This window comes from Tupaia chinensis, unplaced genomic scaffold (genome assembly GCF_000334495.1).
Source record: "Tupaia chinensis unplaced genomic scaffold, TupChi_1.0 Scaffold148884_1, whole genome shotgun sequence".
Classification (NCBI taxonomy): Eukaryota; Metazoa; Chordata; class Mammalia; order Scandentia; family Tupaiidae; genus Tupaia; species Tupaia belangeri.
Genome location: NW_006208732.1, coordinates 771,420 through 791,074, shown reverse-complemented (window position 1 = coordinate 791,074; position 19,655 = coordinate 771,420). Strand labels below are relative to the sequence as shown.

The window sequence follows — 19,655 nt, the reverse complement described above, 5'->3', positions numbered from 1 at the left end:
GAAACAAATATAGCTCAAAAGTTTGAATGTACAAAACTAAGAGTATTGAAGAAGAAATAGGTAAAGAGAATACAAGCTTTTATTTTTCTTAACTGAATGAACAGACACCACTTTTCTCCAAATAATAGCAGCAATGTATTTGATTATGCATCCTTTGCTTATCTCTCTCTCTCTCTCTCTCTCTTTTGGTAGATAAGTAAAATAAATGACAGCAACGATCCAGCGTACAGAGGCAGAAATCAGTATTGTTTTATTATTATGAAGTACTGCAGAAGTAGAAATCAGTATTATTTCATTATTATGAAGCACTACATTAGCCAAGAAATGGCATAGTATTATTTTTAAATGGATTTGGATTATTAGTAAGTGTACTTCTCAAACTCTAGGGCAACCTACCCCCTCCCCCCCTAAAAAAAGCCAAAAAACAAGTATAACAAATATACCATGAAAGTAGGAAAAAAATGGCATTACATACAATATGAAAGGAACCAATCAAGGCAGAAAAAGAGTGGGAAAAAAACGTCAACACATAGAAAACAGTTATCAAGGGATCAGCAGTTAGCATAACGACTATGTTGCTGGACTCCCATGTAGTCGACCACGGTTCAAGTCCCAGACCTGGTGGCTTAAACTCACGCCGATTGCTTGTGCGTGCGTGCCCAAGATCCCGAGAGGAGAATGGAGGAGAAGGGATTGCAGCGTGGCCATCCCCCCAGGGGGTGATTTCTCACTTTCTGTCTCTCTGACTCTCTCTGTCTTTCTGGTGAGTGCATGCGCCCTATAGCGAAATCCTCTCCAAAAAAAGAAAACACTTATCAATATGGTAGATATTAATCCAACTATATCAATTGTACTTTAAATGTCAGTGGTCTAAATACACCAGTTAAAAGAAAGAGATTGCCAGATTGGATAGAAAATAAGAAACCTACAAGAAACCCATTTAAAAAAACTACTTTTATATTGAAGGCAAATGAGATAACAGAGGTATATCATGCTGACACTAATCAAAAGAAAGTGAGAGTAGCTGTCTTAAGGTCAAGAGAGGGGAAGGTACAGACAAAAGCAGAGCGTTCCATAATGATGAAGATGTCAATTCTTTGAGAGGACGTAACAATGTTAACACGTATACATCTAAAACAGCTTCAAAATGTGTGAGGCGGGACCACCAGTTAGCGTAATGGCTATGTCGCTGGACTCCCACGTAGTCGACCGCAGTTCGAGTCCCGGACCTCGTGGCTTAAAACTCACGCCGGGCGTGTGTGCGTGCATGCCCAAGATCCTGAGAGGAGAATGGAGAAGGGATTGCGGCGTGACCATTCCCCCCTGGGGACTTATTTCTCGCTTTCTGTCTCTCTGTCTCTCTCTCTGTCTGTCTGGCAAGTGCATGCGCCCTATAGCAAAAACCTCTCCAAAAAAAAAAAAAAAGAGAGAGAGAAATAAGTGTGTGAGGCAAAAATTGATAGGACTGCAAGGAAAAAATAGACATAAATCCACCTTGGTGTGTGAGACTTTGTCAGCCGCCTGTCAGAAATGAACAGGTTTGGGCCCAGCAGATGTTGTAGTGGCTTCTCTGCTAGACTTCCACATGGTCGACTACAGTTCGAGCTCTGGACCTGGTGGCTTGAGAAATCACGCTGGGCCTGTGTGCCCATGATCCCAGGAGGAGAGGAGAGGAGAAGGAATTGTGGCATGGCCATTCCTTCCAGGGAGTGGTCTCTCACTTTCCCTCTCACTGTCTCTGTCTCTCCCCTACTCCTCACCCAGCCCACAAGCCCTTTGGCAAAAATCTTTGGGAAAAAGAAAAGAAAAGAATTGAACAGATCGAGCGGGCAGAAAATCAGTAAAGACATAGCTGTATTCAATATCATTAATCAACTGACTATAATTGACATCTACAGAATATTTAATTTAATTATAGCAGCCTTATAGGTTCTTCTCAAACTCACATGAAATATTCACAGAGATAAATCACATTTTACATCATTAAACACACCTTAATAAATTGATAATGATAGACACCATGAGATAAATTTAAAAGAAGGAAAATTACAAGGGAATTAAATGATGTTAATAACAAAATGGGGCCGGCAGGTGGTATAGTGGATAGGAGTGCTAGACTCCCACATGGCCAACCACGGTTCAAGTCTCGGAACTGGTGGCTTGCTTTCTCACTTCCTCTCTCTCTCTGATCAAACTGGAAAATAATAATAAATAATAAATAAAGTTAAATAAAATGATAATAATAATAAATTCAAATAAAATAATTCTTTAAAAAAAATAACAAAAAAGTAGCTATTAAATCCAAAAATATTTGGAGATTAAGCAATACCTTTCCAAATAACACGTGGCTCAAGGAAGGACTCTTAAGAAAATTTTAAATATTTGAAAATAAAAATGAAAACACAACTTATTAGAGTTTACGCAATGAAATGACAGCAGTACCTAGAAAGAAATAGCATATAATGCATCTATTAGAAAAGAAAGGCCCAGCCGCGGTGGTGAATGTGGTAAGGCAGTGCTGTGGAATGACTTAGGCCATATGGAAAGCTTGAGTTCAATCCCGGTCTAATAAGAATAGGATGGGAGGGACCAGCAGTGGCTCTGTCGCTGGACTCCCACGTAGTCGACCATGGTTCGAGTCCTGGACCCGGTGGCTTAAACTCACACCAGGCGCGTGTGCATGTGTGCATGTGTGCCTAAGATCCCGAGAGGAGAATGGAGAAGAAGGGATTGCGGTGTGGCCATCCCCCCCTGGGGGTTGATTTCTTACTTTCTGTCTCTCTGTCTCTGTCTGTCTGGCGAGTGCACGTGCCCTATAGCAAAAAACCTCTCCAAAATAAATAAATAAAAGAATAGGATGAGAAGGGGTACGGGCCTGTAGTCCTAGGTAACTGGGAGGCTGAGACAGAGGAAGATGCCATGAGACCCTATTAGAAATATCTTTTTTCTCTCTTCTCTCTCTTGCTTGTGAGCACACATACTTTCTATCTCTTTGTCTCTCACTCTCATCATAAAAAAAAAGAAAGAAAAGAGAAAGATCTAAAATTAATAATCTGGTATGTTTCTACCTTTAGAAACTAGAAAAAAAAAAGAGCAAATAAAATTCAAAGTAAAGAGCAAAAATCAATGAATTGAAAACATGGTATCAATAGAGAATAATTGAAACCGAAAGTAGTTTCTTTTCAAAGGTTAATAATATAGAAAAATCTAGCTAGGCTTAAAAAAGAAAAGAAAAGAAAAGCACAAATCATTAATAACAGGAATGAAAGAGGGGGCATTATTACAGATACCATGAGCATTAGAGGAATAATGAAGAAATGCTATGAACAACTCTATCCCCACAAATTTAATAACCTAGACAAAATAGAATCAAATCCTTAAAAAATACAATCTATACAGTCTATACAAATGAAAGTATAGACAATCAGAATAGGATAGTATTTATTGAATATATTGAATCAATCATTAAAAATCTTCCAAATCAGAAAGCAGTTCTGTTTGAATGCTATCAAACATTTAAGGAAGAAATTATGCCAATGATTTACAATATCTTAATATCTTTCAAAATAGGGAACCAGCAGTTAGCGTAATGGCTATGTCACTGGACTCCCACGTAGTTGACCGCGGTTCGCGTCCCGGACCCGGTGGCTTAAAACTCACGCCAGGCGCATGTGCATGCGTGCCCAAGATCCTGAGAGGAGAATGGAGGAGAAGGGATTGTGGCATGGCCATCCCCCCTGGGGGGTGATTTCTCACTTTCTGTCTCTATGTCTCTCTCTGACTGTCTGGCGAGCGCACGTGCCCTATAGCGAAAATCTCTCAAAAAAAAAATCTTTTATAATAATAGAAGTAAAAGGAATATTTTAGTTCCTTACTGAGTCTCTGAGGCCAGAATGACCTTAACACCAACATCAGACAGAGACATTACAAGAAAAGAAACCAAAGACCAATATTCTTCATTAACAGAGATGTAAAAATACTCAAAAAATATTAGGAAATCCAATCCAAGCACATAAAAATAGAATTAAACAGCAAGACCAAGTGGGATTGAGCCCATTTATGTGAGACTGATTCAACATTTAACATAATCTGTCAACATTTAACATAATCTGTCCTAATAACAGACTAAACAAGAAAAATCATATACCTATTATCAATAGATACAGAAAAGCATTTGATCAAATCCAACACCCATTCAGGATAAAAATAAAACTCTCGGTAAACTAAGAATAACCTTCTCAACATGATAAAAAAGCTTTCTACACACACCTACAGCTAACATCACACTTAATGGTGAGAATCCAGAAGGTTCCCCACCAAGATCAGGAACAAGTAAGACTACTTCCTCACATCACGTTTATCAACATTTTACTGAAACTACCAGCCGATGTAATAATACTACCAAAGAATACTGATTGGAGGTGCAAAACAAAACTTTTTTTATTCATAGATGACATAATTATCTATGTGGAAACTTCAAAATAATCAGCAACACACACACAAACACAAACAACAATAGCAAAAACAAATCCTGAAAAGAATAAGCAATTATAATACAATAGCAGAATACAAGATTAATGCACGGAAGTCAGTTGTTATCTTCTGTACCAGCGATGAATATGTGGAATTTGAAAATTAAAATATCATCTACAGGGAACCAGCAGTTAGTGTAATGGCTATGTCGCTGGACTCCCATGTAGTCGACAGTGGTTCATGTCCCAGACCCGGTGGCTTAAAACTCATGCCGGGCGCGTGTGTGTGCGTGCCCAAGATCCCGAGAGGGGAATGGAGGAGAAGGGATTGCGGCATGGCCATCCCCCCTGGGGGGTGATTTCTCGCTTTCTATCTCTATGTCTCTGTCTGTCTGGCGAGCGCATGCGCCCTATATCGAAAAAAAATATATATATATCATCTACATAAGTATTCTCCAATGTGACATACTTAGGATAAATCAAAATGAAATACATCCAAAAATCTACATAAGAAAAACTATAAAACGTTAATAGAAGAAACCAAAGAACAATGACATAAATGCAGGAAGACTGAATATTGCCAAGATGTCAGTTCTCCACTCCTTGATCAATAGATTGAACTTAATCCAAATCCAAATTCTAGAAAATTATTTTCTGGATATTGTCAGATTGATTTTATGTTTTTAAGGAGAGTCAAAGATTCATAGTAGTCAACACAACGTTGAAGGAGAATAAAGCTGGAAGACTGACATTACCTGACATGCTATGAGTTAAGACAGTGTGGCATTGGCTGAAGTATACATTCAAAAGATCAATGGAATAGAATAGTTGCCCCAGAAATAGAGCCACTACCGGGACCAGCAGTTAGCTTAATGGCTATGTAGCTGAACTCCCATGTAGCTGTCTGCGGTTTGAGTCCTGGATCTGGTGGCTTAAACTCACACCAGGCACGTGTGCGTGCATGCCCAAAATCCTGAGAGGAGAATGGAGGAGAAGGGATTGTGGTGTGGCCATCCCCCTTGGGGGGTGATTTCTTGCTTTCTGTCTCTCTGTTTGTCTCTGTCTTTCTGGTGAGCGCATGCACCCTATAGCTAAAACCTCTTCAAAAAAAGAAAAAAAAGAAATGGAGCCACAATCAGCTTAATTTTTTTGCTTTTTGGAGAGGTTTTTTATTATAGGGCGCGTGCGCTCACCAGAAAGACAATCACGCTGGGCCTGTGTGCCCATGATCCCAGGAGGAGAGGAGAGGAGAAGGAATTGTGGCATGGCCATTCCTTCCAGGGAGTGGTCTCTCACTTTCCCTCTCACTGTCTCTGTCTCTCCCCTACTCCTCACCCAGCCCACAAGCCCTTTGGCAAAAATCTTTGGGAAAAAGAAAAGAAAAGAATTGAACAGATCGAGCGGGCACAAAATCAGTAAAGACATAGCTGTATTCAATATCATTAATCAACTGACTATAATTGACATCTACAGAATATTTAATTTAATTATAGCAGCCTTATAGGTTCTTCTCAAACTCACATGAAATATTCACAGAGATAAATCACATTTTACATCATTAAACACACCTTAATAAATTGATAATGATAGACACCATGAGATAAATTTAAAAGAAGGAAAATTACAAGGGAATTAAATGATGTTAATAACAAAATGGGGCCGGCAGGTGGTATAGTGGATAGGAGTGCTAGACTCCCACATGGCCAACCACGGTTCAAGTCTCGGAACTGGTGGCTTGCTTTCTCACTTCCTCTCTCTCTCTGATCAAACTGGAAAATAATAATAAATAATAAATAAAGTTAAATAAAATGATAATAATAATAAATTCAAATAAAATAATTCTTTAAAAAAAATAACAAAAAAGTAGCTATTAAATCCAAAAATATTTGGAGATTAAGCAATACCTTTCCAAATAACACGTGGCTCAAGGAAGGACTCTTAAGAAAATTTTAAATATTTGAAAATAAAAATGAAAACACAACTTATTAGAGTTTACGCAATGAAATGACAGCAGTACCTAGAAAGAAATAGCATATAATGCATCTATTAGAAAAGAAAGGCCCAGCCGCGGTGGTGAATGTGGTAAGGCAGTGCTGTGGAATGACTTAGGCCATATGGAAAGCTTGAGTTCAATCCCGGTCTAATAAGAATAGGATGGGAGGGACCAGCAGTTAACGTAATGGCTATGTCGCTGGACTCCCACGTAGTCGACCATGGTTCGAGTCCTGGACCCGGTGGCTTAAACTCACACCAGGCGCGTGTGCATGTGTGCATGTGTGCCTAAGATCCCGAGAGGAGAATGGAGAAGAAGGGATTGCGGTGTGGCCATCCCCCCCTGGGGGTTGATTTCTTACTTTCTGTCTCTCTGTCTCTGTCTGTCTGGCGAGTGCACGTGCCCTATAGCAAAAAACCTCTCCAAAATAAATAAATAAAAGAATAGGATGAGAAGGGGTACGGGCCTGTAGTCCTAGGTAACTGGGAGGCTGAGACAGAGGAAGATGCCATGAGACCCTATTAGAAATATCTTTTTTCTCTCTTCTCTCTCTTGCTTGTGAGCACACATACTTTCTATCTCTTTGTCTCTCACTCTCATCATAAAAAAAAAGAAAGAAAAGAGAAAGATCTAAAATTAATAATCTGGTATGTTTCTACCTTTAGAAACTAGAAAAAAAAAAGAGCAAATAAAATTCAAAGTAAAGAGCAAAAATCAATGAATTGAAAACATGGTATCAATAGAGAATAATTGAAACCGAAAGTAGTTTCTTTTCAAAGGTTAATAATATAGAAAAATCTAGCTAGGCTTAAAAAAGAAAAGAAAAGAAAAGCACAAATCATTAATAACAGGAATGAAAGAGGGGGCATTATTACAGATACCATGAGCATTAGAGGAATAATGAAGAAATGCTATGAACAACTCTATCCCCACAAATTTAATAACCTAGACAAAATAGAATCAAATCCTTAAAAAATACAATCTATACAGTCTATACAAATGAAAGTATAGACAATCAGAATAGGATAGTATTTATTGAATATATTGAATCAATCATTAAAAATCTTCCAAATCAGAAAGCAGTTCTGTTTGAATGCTATCAAACATTTAAGGAAGAAATTATGCCAATGATTTACAATATCTTAATATCTTTCAAAATAGGGAACCAGCAGTTAGCGTAATGGCTATGTCACTGGACTCCCACGTAGTTGACCGCGGTTCGCGTCCCGGACCCGGTGGCTTAAAACTCACGCCAGGCGCATGTGCATGCGTGCCCAAGATCCTGAGAGGAGAATGGAGGAGAAGGGATTGTGGCATGGCCATCCCCCCTGGGGGGTGATTTCTCACTTTCTGTCTCTATGTCTCTCTCTGACTGTCTGGCGAGCGCACGTGCCCTATAGCGAAAATCTCTCAAAAAAAAAATCTTTTATAATAATAGAAGTAAAAGGAATATTTTAGTTCCTTACTGAGTCTCTGAGGCCAGAATGACCTTAACACCAACATCAGACAGAGACATTACAAGAAAAGAAACCAAAGACCAATATTCTTCATTAACAGAGATGTAAAAATACTCAAAAAATATTAGGAAATCCAATCCAAGCACATAAAAATAGAATTAAACAGCAAGACCAAGTGGGATTGAGCCCATTTATGTGAGACTGATTCAACATTTAACATAATCTGTCAACATTTAACATAATCTGTCCTAATAACAGACTAAACAAGAAAAATCATATACCTATTATCAATAGATACAGAAAAGCATTTGATCAAATCCAACACCCATTCAGGATAAAAATAAAACTCTCGGTAAACTAAGAATAACCTTCTCAACATGATAAAAAAGCTTTCTACACACACCTACAGCTAACATCACACTTAATGGTGAGAATCCAGAAGGTTCCCCACCAAGATCAGGAACAAGTAAGACTACTTCCTCACATCACGTTTATCAACATTTTACTGAAACTACCAGCCGATGTAATAATACTACCAAAGAATACTGATTGGAGGTGCAAAACAAAACTTTTTTTATTCATAGATGACATAATTATCTATGTGGAAACTTCAAAATAATCAGCAACACACACACAAACACAAACAACAATAGCAAAAACAAATCCTGAAAAGAATAAGCAATTATAATACAATAGCAGAATACAAGATTAATGCACGGAAGTCAGTTGTTATCTTCTGTACCAGCGATGAATATGTGGAATTTGAAAATTAAAATATCATCTACAGGGAACCAGCAGTTAGTGTAATGGCTATGTCGCTGGACTCCCATGTAGTCGACAGTGGTTCATGTCCCAGACCCGGTGGCTTAAAACTCATGCCGGGCGCGTGTGTGTGCGTGCCCAAGATCCCGAGAGGGGAATGGAGGAGAAGGGATTGCGGCATGGCCATCCCCCCTGGGGGGTGATTTCTCGCTTTCTATCTCTATGTCTCTGTCTGTCTGGCGAGCGCATGCGCCCTATATCGAAAAAAAATATATATATATCATCTACATAAGTATTCTCCAATGTGACATACTTAGGATAAATCAAAATGAAATACATCCAAAAATCTACATAAGAAAAACTATAAAACGTTAATAGAAGAAACCAAAGAACAATGACATAAATGCAGGAAGACTGAATATTGCCAAGATGTCAGTTCTCCACTCCTTGATCAATAGATTGAACTTAATCCAAATCCAAATTCTAGAAAATTATTTTCTGGATATTGTCAGATTGATTTTATGTTTTTAAGGAGAGTCAAAGATTCATAGTAGTCAACACAACGTTGAAGGAGAATAAAGCTGGAAGACTGACATTACCTGACATGCTATGAGTTAAGACAGTGTGGCATTGGCTGAAGTATACATTCAAAAGATCAATGGAATAGAATAGTTGCCCCAGAAATAGAGCCACTACCGGGACCAGCAGTTAGCTTAATGGCTATGTAGCTGAACTCCCATGTAGCTGTCTGCGGTTTGAGTCCTGGATCTGGTGGCTTAAACTCACACCAGGCACGTGTGCGTGCATGCCCAAAATCCTGAGAGGAGAATGGAGGAGAAGGGATTGTGGTGTGGCCATCCCCCTTGGGGGGTGATTTCTTGCTTTCTGTCTCTCTGTTTGTCTCTGTCTTTCTGGTGAGCGCATGCACCCTATAGCTAAAACCTCTTCAAAAAAAGAAAAAAAAGAAATGGAGCCACAATCAGCTTAATTTTTTTGCTTTTTGGAGAGGTTTTTTATTATAGGGCGCGTGCGCTCACCAGAAAGACAGAGACAAACAGAGAGACAGAAAGCAAGAAATCACCCCCCAAGGGGGATGGCCACACCACAATCCCTTCTCCTCCATTCTCCTCTCAGGATCCTGGGCATGCACGCACACGCGCCCGGTGTGAGTTTAAGCCACTGGGTCCGGGATTCGAACTGCAGTCAACAACATGAGAGTCCAGTGGCATAGCCATTACGCCAACTGCTGGTCCCTCAACTAATCTTTGTTTAAGGAACAAAGTCACTACAGTGTAAAAAAGATAGTTTTCTGAATAATTAGTGCTAGAATAACTGGATATCCACATGTCAAATAAATAAATAAATACAGAAATCTTCATAAGAATTAACACGAAATGGATCATAGACCTAAATACAAAACACAAAACTATAAAATTGCTAGAAGATAACATAGGATGAAGTTTGAATTACCTAGGGTTTGGTAGTAAATTTTTAGAAACATCACTAAAGGTGTGATTCAAAAAATAAAGAACTAACAGACTGTATATCATTAAAACTTTCTGATCTGCAAAATACATTTTTCATAGAATTAAATGACAGATCATACACTGGGAGGAAACACTTGTAAACCGTGTATCTGATAAAGGACTTTTGCTTAAAATATACAAAGAAAACTTAGAACTCGAGAATAAGAAAACCCAGTATAGAAGGACCAGCAGGTGGCGATGTGGTTAAGGCACTGGACACTCCCACATGGCTGGCCATTGTTCCAGTCCTGGACCTGGTGGCTTGCTTTCTCACTTTCCCCCTCTCTCTCTTTGTCTCTCTCTGGTCAAGTTAAAATAAATGAATAAATAAATAAAATTTTAAAACAAAGAAAGAAAATCCAGCGTACAGCTCAAGATTAAGAAAACCCAGTATAAAAATGGTCAAAAGATCTGAACCATATCTCATGAAGGAAGGTATACTGATGGCAAATAAATATATACAAAGATACTACCCATAATATGTCATTAAGAAAAAATAATGAAGAAACAAGCGTAAATTGAAACAATAATGATTTTCTCCTACACACCTACTAGAATGCTGACTATCTTGAATACTCACAATGTCAAATGCTGGCAAGAATGTGGAGCCACAGGGATGTTCATTCATTGCTGGTGCAAGGACAAAACGGTCCAGTCACCTAGAAGACAGCATTTGGCAGTTTTGTACAAAACTTAATGTAGTTTTTTCATATGATTCAACAATCACATTCCTTGGAATTCACCCAAAAGAATTGAAAACTATGTCTACACAAAAACATGCACATGGGGCCAGCCGAATAGCATGGTGTGAACTCTTTGTGCTGGGAGCTGAACTGCATGTAGCCCACTAAGTTCTACCTCCTGGCCCTGGTGGTAGGAGGAGCATACTGGGCGCAGGAGCATATGGGCCCGGGACCCTGACAGGGGGAGGAAACGAGGGAAAAGGATTGAGGCACAACCACCCACCACTGAGAACTGCTTTCTTTCTCTCCTTTTCTCTCTGGGGAGTGCATGTAGCCCCTGGCAATTAAAAGCAAAAAGACAAAAATTTGCAGATGATATTGCTAAGCTTTATTCTTAATTCACCAAAACTTGGAATCACAAGATATCCATCAATAAATGAATCCGTATATGATCTGTGGCCAGTCTTGACAGTGAATATTATTACGTGCCCAAAAGAAACTTAGGTATCAAACCGTGGAAAGACAGAGAAGAAACTTAAGTATATATTGCCAGGTGAAAAAAGTCAATCTGAAAAGGCTACATACAGGGGTTGGCAGGTGGCATGGTGGTTAAGGTGTTGGACTCCCACTTGGCTAGTTTGTGGTTTGAGTCCTGGACCTGGCAGCTTATTTTCTCACTTTCCCTCTCTCTCTGGTCAAATTGAAAATAATAATAATAATAAGTAAAATTAAATAAAATAATTCTAAAAAGAAAAGAAAAGGCTACATATTATATAATTCCAACTATATGTCATATAGGCAACACTTTGGAGACAGTAAGGATCAATGGTTGCTGAGGACTAGGGGGAGGGAAAGAAATAGGAAAAACAGAGAATTTTTAAGAGAGTGAAACTCTTCCCCATGGTACTATAACTGCAGATATATGCATTACACATTTTTCCAACCCCATAGAACATGCAGACTGAACACTTTGAATGATAATGACGTGTCAGTGTACATTCATCAATTGTCACACATATAACATTTTGAAGGGGACTGTGGACACTGGGGAAGACCATGCATGTCTTAGCAAAAGTTCGACTTATTTACTTTGGAGTGCAGTATGTGATGAATGGAAAAAAATAAAATTGGTCAAGTTGTAGTGCCAGTAGGTAGCAAGGTGGATGAGGTGCTGGACACTCCCACATGGCCGACCATGGTTTGAGTCCCAGACCAGTGGCTTTCTTTCTCACTTTCCCTCTCTCTCTCTCTGTGTTTCTCTCTGGCCAAGTTAAAATAAAATAAATGAATAAATAAAATTAAATAAATAATTCTTTTAAGAAATTGATTGAGTTGCAAGGCTGAAAAGCTTTGTAGAAGATGCTGAGAAGTTTGATTAATAGTTGTTACTCTCTTATCCAGAATGCTAATAAATTTTGTCTATTGTTTAAAAATTTGCTCTGTATTTTTAAACATTTATTATACTATTTTTTGGGGGGAGAGAGGTTTTTGCTATAGGGCACATGTGTTTGCCAGAAAGACAGAGAGAGAGAGATAGAAAGCAAGAAATCACCCCCGAGGGGGATGGCCACTCTGTAATCCATTCTCCTCTCGGGATCTTGGGCATGCATGCACAAACATCTGGCCTAAGTTTAAGCCACTGGGTCCAGGACTTTAATTGTGGTCAACTATATGGGAGTCCAGTGACATAGCCATTACGCCAACTGCTGGTCCTTAATATGATAAATAAGAACTGGGATATTCTGGGGTTGGCTGGGGGCATACCAGCAAAATGTGATGTTCTGTGAGCCTAACTAACACACCTGGGAAGGTTCAAGGTTCGGTTCTGGAGTTCTCCCTAAATGTGTATGCCCCTCATCTGGGGCCCACTAATACTAGGACTGGATCTCAGTGAGAAGTAGGAGGTTCTCGATCTCTTTCTCTATCTTAACTCAAAGAAGTAAATATTGGGTTGTTGGGAAAGTCTTGACACATTTCTATATAGAAAACCAGAAAATATGTCATGGCTTTTCTCACAACCCAAAAGATAATAACATATATATATATACATGTGTGTGTGTGTGTGTGTGTGTGTGTGTGTATGGATATATATATATATATATCAGGAAAATCCTTCTCAGTTGTGCAGGTATTAAAGGCTTAGAATGCCATATTGCTTTTACGAGTCTAGTTAGAAACTTTTGTATTGACAGTAATAGAGACCCCACTTGAACTCATTTAATCAGAAAGGAAAACTTTTTGATAGAGTACAAGGGTGCTTCGGAGAATCCAAGGACAGAGCCGCAGCTGGGTCTCAGAAACAATTGGAAACAAGCCATCTAGTCTCTCCGTCTTTTATATTTGCTTCTCACTGTTGATCTGCTTCATTTTTCATCTTCAGGTGATCTGTTCCTTAGAATAATAGCAGAAAAATAGCCTCCACCAAAGCCTTGAAGTTTATAGGTCATCTCTTCAAGCAATGAGCTTAAACTCCCCACTCCAAATTTTCATTCCTAGAAACGCTCACTGATTAACCCAGGTGTGTGGGCCTGCTGACCCGGGCTGGTTAGAACGCCAGAGTGAAGTCATGCAGGATGGCTTGGACGTGAGTATGCTACCCAGGTTAGAAATAAAATATTTCTAGCAAGCAGGGTATATCTACTTTTTTTTTTTTTTTTTTTTTTTTTTTTTTTTTTTAGAGGTTTTTGCTTTTGGGCACGTGCCAGACAGACAGAGAGAGACAGAGAGATAGAAAGCGAGAAATCACCCCCCAGGGAGGATGGCCACGCCTCAATCCCTTCTCTTTCATTCTCCTCTCGGGATCTTGGGCACACACGCACATGCACCAGGCATGAGTTTCAAGCCACCGGGTCTGGGATTCGAACCGTGGTCAACTATATGGGAGTCCAGCGATGTAGCCATTATGCTAACTGCTGGTTCCCAGGGTACGTTTTCTGACCTCATCATGTGGAAATGACAATCACGATGTCCCAGAAATAGAATGACAAATGTATCTACTATAACTGGACTTAGGAACATCTGTATTTTATCAGCAACATCTGGCAAAATGCTTTGCATTGAGTAGATGTGCAATAATATATTTTGTATCGATAGATTTTATCTCTTCTCCTCTGCTAACTGCAAATGGGAGAGCATTGCTCAATATTACAAACACAGTGGATGACAATATAGTGTAAACCTTTCTTTGGTCAGGATTTCCATGTTTCAATCCTACATTTCCTCCTTAGATGTGTGATCCTGAAAAAGGAATTTAGGGCTTCTTAGGAAAATGGCCATTATTTTAATACTTCAGACGTCTGCCGTGAGCATTCTGTAAGATAGTTTATCTCAAACACCTGGCAGGCTTTAAGTATTATCATAAATGCTCATTGGATACGTTAGTAAATAAAATACCTGCAAAATGGAAGATACTAATTGGGTGCTGCCTTTTGTTAAATTATAATAGCTATTACAAAACCTTAATAAAAGTTTTGCCTATGTAAGCCAATTTAAATGAATACAGATAACGTTAATAGCCCCAGGTTGGATTATTGTTGTTACTTTACAATTTTGGAGCTAAATTTGCTAATTAAAATGTTAAAAACACGAATAGAAATGTGTAAGTTGAATTTTTAAGCAGGCAGACTTGAAACTGATCAGGTACCAATGCTTTGACGAGGGCACTAAGATCCAAGAACACTTTTGATTTTTAATGATGCTGTGCTATTTTGTTGTGGTTGTTCTTTCACTGTGCTATGTTTTGTGGTGTTTCATTTGTACGCAAATGTCTGTTTGGGGACAGCTTATGGGAGGATGCACCGCATCTTTTCAGAACTCATTTTCAACTCCTCGCCCTTCTTAGCTGAAAATACTCAGCAAGATCAATAGGAGACACTGTAACTTTTATAAGGAAGAGCTTTTTATGATTCATATCTTCCTTCGCTTTTAGAAGAGGCTATTCTGAAAGCTATTTGGGGATTTCTATTCTCAGTGTACCACAATAAAGTAAACTTCAGGAAAGTTACAAAACCACTTCAAGTCGTTACTTTCTTTTTATTTTTTTATTTTTATTTATTTATTTTTATTTTTTTATTATTTTTTACTAAGTCATTACTTTCTCAGGATCAATAACTCAAATGGTGCTTCGACTAGCCAATGACAGAAGTGCCACCTAGATCCTGCAAAGCTAATACAGAATACCTTTGGGCCCATTCAGATTTTAGCTATTGAGCACCTTTAAATATCTTTGCATAAAGCTGTTGGAAATTGAAGAGAGACAGGGTCACTGCCATTTAGTCACTGGACAGTGGACATGTACCTAATTAATATGCCCATTGTGGTGTGGAGCAGAGGACTACACATGACTAGGCAAGTAAGGACTTGGGGTGATTCAGAAAAGACAGGTTAAATGAGCACCCTGCTATCTGAAGCCTAGGCTTTAAATGAGGAAAGAGAAAAAGAATTTCAAAGAAAGACTTTAATGGAGGTGTAAATAGCCTCTAACAGTACAAGGAAGCTTCCAGGCAAGGTGGAGCCTGAGCAAGGAAGAGATGGGACATCGAGGAGAAGAACATCCTTGGACAACTTTCAATAACTGTCCCACTATGGGTATTTGGCAAGGTTTGGTCGGAAAGAAAAAAATCAGCTTGAAATACTTTAGAAAGAAATGTAATTGACATGAGAGTACTGGGGCGGTCAGGCTCAGCACCTGTGTTGGTTCCTGTCGGACATTGATGAGGAATTAAAACGTGGACAAGTGGAGAAGATTGCAAGCAGTTTTACTGGAACAAGAAAAGCTTCCAATGCAGCAGAAAGAAGGGGGCCAGGAGGTTGCTGCAGGTGGGCGGAAACACCCTAGTTATTCAGGATACTGATAACGATGAAAAAATCTGTTTCTCTTTCAAGTGGGTTATTAGACTAGGTCCTAAAATATAAGACAATCTGGGAATCTTGAGTTACTCTTAGTCCCTGGAGGGTCCCACATGGCTCTTTGTTTTAGTAAATGATGGAGATTTTTATTTTCTTAATGGCTCTGGACAGTGATTGGTTTGGGACCGATTTTAGTCCAGCAACAGGGAGTCATATATATCTCTGAGACTTAAAATGGGGGCATAGTGAACATTTACAGATCATAGAAAGCAAGACCACAGTTACTAGGTTGTGGGGAGCCCCTCCCTTATCTACCTAAGAGTGGGGTCTAACCCGTAACTCGACATGTGTGCTTACAAAGTTATTGGAAGAATGGGAGAATTTGCAGCTAACCTTTAAGTTTGGTTTTAGTTTTTAAGAAATTAAGAAACTGGGCATTTGGAGACAGCTCCGCTGCCTGCATACCTAAGCAGCTGGATTTCCAGGATGATGTGCAATCTTGCACGATTGCAAGATTGCACATCATCCTGTAAATCCAGGATACTGGGTCTCAAAATTCTGTGACAGAATTTTCCATTAATTTAATTTTCTATTAAAAAGTACTGATATTAAAAACGAATAACTTAAAACTGTCACATACAAAAAACCCAAATGGTCCACAAAACATTTTCCTTTCCTTCTGAAGCTTTTACAATGCGTCGTTATTTTTAACCAGTCTTTTACTATTAAACTTAAATGGGCAATTGAGATGAACAGTTCTGAGATTGTTCTTCCACCACTGATTAGGATAGGGGAGGCAGGAATTAGGGACATTCATTCAGCCTTCTGAGCTTTCTAGGCAGACTTAGTGACCTTGCCAGCTCCAGCAGCCTTCTTGTTCATGGCTTTGATGACTACTGTTCGTCTCATATCACAAACCCCCCAGAGGAGGATAGTCAGAGAAGCTCAACACTCATGGGCTTGCCAGGAACCATATAAACAATGACAGCAACATTGAGTTTCAAAAATTTAGGGCCATCTTCCAGATTTTTGCCAGAATGGCAATCAATCTTTTCCTTCAGCTCAGCAAACTTGCAAGCAATGTAAGCTTTGTGACAATCCAGTATGGGGGTGTAGCCAGCCCTGATTTGGCCTGGATGGTTCAGGATAATGACCTGAGTGAGTGAAGCCAGCTGCTTCCACTGGTGGGTCATGTTGCTGTCACCAGCAACATTGCCACACCTTTCTTTCACAGACACGTTTTTGACACTGAGGCCACATTGTCCCCAGAAAGAGCTTCACACAAAGCTTCATGTTGCATTTCAATAGACTGTAATTCAGTTGTCACATTGCTGCAAAGGTGACCACCTTGGGACCAGCAGATGGAGTAATGGTTACATCACTAGACTCCTACATGGCTGACTGTGGTTTGAATCCCAGACCCGGAACACATGTGTGCCCAAGATCCTGAGAGGAGAATGAAGGAGAAGGGATTGTGGTCTGGCCATCCCCACTGGGGAATGATTCCTTGCATTCTGTCTTTCTGTCTCTGTCTTTCCAGTGAGCACATGCATCCTATAGCAAAAAATCTCTCTGGAAAAATTTTAAAAAGACAGAAGAAAAAAGAAAGGAAGAAAAAGAAAAAAATGACCACCATATTAGGTTTGAGCAAAGCAGCCTCCACTTGGCCCAAAGGGACAGTGTCAGTATCACCAAACCATCAATATTGTACACATCCTGGAGGGGCAGACACAAGAGCTTGTCAGTTGGACAAGTTGGTGGAAGGATTCAATCCAGAGCTTCAAGCAGTATAGTTCCACCAGCAATGCCATCTTTTCTTTTTTATTTTTTTGGAGAGGTTTTCGCTATAGGGTGCGTGCGCTCGCCAGACAGACAGAGACAGAGAGACAGAAAGCGAGAAATCACCCCCCAGGGGGGATGGCCACGCCTCAATCCCCTTTCCTCCATTCTCCTCTTGGGATCTTGGGCACGCATGCACACGCGCCTGGCGTGAGTTCTAAGCCACCGGGTCCGGGACACGAACCGCGGTTGACTACGTGGGAGTCCAGCGACATAGCCATTATGCCAACTGCTGGTTCCCGAGCAATGCCATCTTCATGGGTGTCTTTCCATCCCTTGAACCATGGCATGTTAGCACTTGGCTCCAACGTGTTGTCACCATTCCAATCAGAAACTGGCGCAAATGCTACTATGTCAGGATTATAGCCACTTTTTTAAATGTAGGTGCTGACTTCCTTAACAATTTCCTCATACCTCTTCTGAGAACAACGATTAGTTATTTCACATCTAGTGTGTAAGCCAGAGGGCATGCCCATGGGTCTGCCTGTTCTTGGAGACACCAGCTTCAACTTCAGCAACACCAGCAGCCACAATCAAGACAGCACAGTCGGCCCGAGATGGGCCTGTGATCATGTTTTTGATAAAGTCTCTGTGTCCTGGGGCAGCAATGATAGTCCTGACACTTGCTGGTCTCAGCTTTCCACAGGGAGATGTCAATGGTGACACCACGCTCACGCTCAGCTTTCTGATTACCCAAGAGCCAGGATTACTTGAAGGTGCCCTTTCCCGTCTCAGCCTCCTTCTCAAATGTTTCGATGGTTCTTCTGGTGATCCCACCACATCTGCAGATCAGATGGCCAGTGGTGGTGGAGTTAGCAGAATCTGTGTGTCCAATGACAGCAATGTTGATGTGAGTCTTCTCCTTTCCCATTCTGGGTTTGATTTAGCAGTGGTTTTCACGACACTTGTGTTCTAATAGCAAACCCATTGTGAAAAAGTTGGTTTCTGCTTTTATTCCTTTAATTTCTTACCTGAGTCTTCTCATAATCAAATATAATTGATTTTTTTTAAAAGTAATAAAAAAGTAGTTTTCTGCTATCCAGTCCCTCCAATGTGGGGGACTGTAGAGCAGGTGGACTTGAAATGAACTTGACATGCCAATAAACACTTGATAGCAGACAGTTTGGTACAAATTTATGTTTTTATAATTTCATAAGAATTTTTTTAAGTTGTAGTATGTATTGAATAGGAAACATTCTTGAGGACTTTATGTAAAAGAAAAGACTATTCTCTATTTCTCCTAAGGTATCAATCTTGGTTCATAAGATCCTTGGTTTGATGTTTTTGTGATGATAAAATCATTATTTTAAGTTTATTATTCATATGGTCTCATGTATATACTTAATTTGTCTGCCTTTCTATGTATTCATCTTAAAATGGAAAACTAATATTAATATCCTAAGAAAACAATGACTATTAATTACATCAATGCCCAGAAAATGCCACGGATAGTGATGATGAATTTATCAATTATTTCTGTAAATAGTAACTTCATTCTATTTCTCCATTTACACATTAGAAATATATAGTACATAAATTAAAAATGCAGGCTGAAGATCAAAATTAGAGTATTTCTGATTTAATGTCTATTATTTGAATGAGAAAACAGTAAAGATCCCTAATAGAAGGGTAGTATTCAGAGTTTCTGAAATGCAGATAAAATTATTTAAACCACTAATAAATTGCTTGAATGAGGTCCCAGTTCACCCTATAGTTATGAATGCTTTTATTTATAATTACACCAGAAAAAAACGACATCATATGGCTTATTTCTTTAAAATAAAAGTTCGTCAAAATGCAGGGAAAGTGCTATTATTAATGCTGAAGTACACGTCTCTGTCATTGCTCAATAAATGGCTACAATGGAGGAGATTAAGAAACTGCTATAGAAAATTTTAGGGGACCAGCAGTTAGCATAATGGCTATGTCGCTGGACTTCCATGTAATCAAACACAGTTCGGGTCCTGGACCCGGTGGCTTAAACTCACACCGGGCACATGTGCGTGTGTGCCCAAGATCCCGAGAGGAGAATGGAGGAGAAGGGATTGTGGTGTGGCCATCCCTCCTGGGGGGAG

General features: G+C 39.5%; 1 pseudogene; it reads right to left on the bottom strand.

Moving 5' to 3' along the window:
• Positions 1–16,554: 16,554 nt before the first annotated feature.
• LOC102479199 (elongation factor 1-alpha 1-like) lies at positions 16,555–18,451 on the bottom strand (annotated as a pseudogene).
• Between the last annotated feature and the right edge of the window lie 1,204 nt (positions 18,452–19,655).